Source organism: Gorilla gorilla, chromosome 10 (genome assembly GCF_029281585.2).
Source record: "Gorilla gorilla gorilla isolate KB3781 chromosome 10, NHGRI_mGorGor1-v2.1_pri, whole genome shotgun sequence".
In the NCBI taxonomy this organism is placed as follows: domain Eukaryota; kingdom Metazoa; phylum Chordata; class Mammalia; order Primates; family Hominidae; genus Gorilla; species Gorilla gorilla.
The window spans coordinates 45,296,289-45,298,120 of NC_073234.2; positions in this window are offsets into that span (position 1 = coordinate 45,296,289).

The following is a 1,832-nucleotide window of genomic DNA, read 5'->3' on the forward strand; positions in this document are numbered from 1 at the left end:
GCCTGGGCAACATAGTGAGATACTCTCTCTCTCTCTCTCTCTTTTTTTTTTTTTTTTTTTTTGAGATGGCGTCTCGCTCTGTCGCCCAGGCTGGAGTGCAGTGGCACGATCTCGGCTCACTGCAAGCTCCGCCTCCCGGGTTCACGCCATTCTCCTGCCTCAGCCTCCTGAGTAGCTGGGACTACAGGCGCCCGCCACCACGCCCGGCTAATTTTTTTTTGTATTTTTAGTAGAGACGGGGTTTCACTGTGTTAGCCAGGATGGTCTTGATCTCCTGACCTCGTGATCCGCCCGCCTCGGCCTCCCAAAGTGCTGGGATTACAGGCGTGAGCCACCGCGCCCGGCCAGTGAGATCCTCTCTCTAAAAAATTTTTTGAAGAGAAAAAAATCCACTTGTAACTGCTGCTAATCAGCGTGTATATTCAGGACAACTTGAATCTGTGCTCCTAGGTTGTAATCCTCAAGATTGGCCCAAACAAACTCTCTACTTAAACATTAATTTTAGCTGGGTGCGGTGGTCACGCCTGTAATCCCAGCACTTTGGGAGGCCAAGGTGGGCGGATCACCTGAGGTTGGGAGTTTGAGACAAGCCCGACCAACATGGAGAAACCCCGTCTCTACTAAAAATACAAAAAAAATTAGCCGGGTATGGTGGCCCACGCTTGTAATCCCAGCTACTCAGGAGGCTGAGGCAGGAGAATCGCTTGAACCCAGGAGGCAGATGTTGCGGTGAGCCGCGATCAAGCCATTGCACTCCAGCCTGGGCAACAAAAGCCTAACTCTGTCTCAAAAAACAAACAAACAAACAAACAAACAAACAAAAAAACCATTAATTTTGCCTTGGCTTCTTCCTTTTAGGTTGATGTATCTTCACGTGGTGATCTCATAACAGCAACCTTGCTGAATTCATTTAACTTTAATAGCTTTCTTATTAATTCTTTGGAATTTCCTATATATAGTATTTTAGTCTACTCAGGTTGCTGTAACAAAATATCACAGACTGGGTGGCTTAAACAAAAGAAGTTTATTTTCTCACAGTTCTAGAGGCTGGAAGTTCAAAATTTAGGTGCTGATAGGATAGGGTTTTGGTGAGACCTCTCTCCTCAGCTTGCAGATGGCAGCTTCTCTGTATGTCCTTACATGGCCTTTTCTCTGCGCACACATGGAGAGAGCTCTGGAGTCCCTTCCTCTTCTTATAGACAACAGTCCTCTTGGATTAGGGTCCCACGCTTATGACCCATTTAACCTTAATTAATCACTTAAAGGCCCTATCTCCAAATATAGTCACACTAGGAGTTAGGACTTCAACATACGAATTTTGGGGAACACAATTTACTCCATATCATTTTTCTCTCTGCCCCCTCCAAATGCATGTACCTCTGACATGCAAAATACATTCAGTCTATCACCCCCCAACACTCTCTAAAGGCTAAAACCATTTCAGAATCAGTTCCAAGTCCAAAGTCTCATCTAAGTATCTAAATCAGATCAGGTATGGGTAAGACTCTAGAAATGATTCATACTGAGGTAAAATTTCCCTCTAGCTGTGAATCTATGAAACCAGACAGACTATGTGCTTCCAAAATACACTGGTGAAACAACCATGAGTTAGATATTCCCATTCCAAAAGGTAGAAATCAGAAAGAAGAAGGTGATGAGTTCCATGCAAGTAAAAAAACTGAGCAAGGCAGGCCGAGCACGGTGGCTCATGCCTGTAATCCCAGCACTTTGGGACGCCGAGGCTGGTGGGTCACGAGGTCAGGAGTTCAAGACCAGCCTGGCCAAGATGGTGAAACTCTGTCTCTACTAAAAATACAAAAAATTAGTCATGC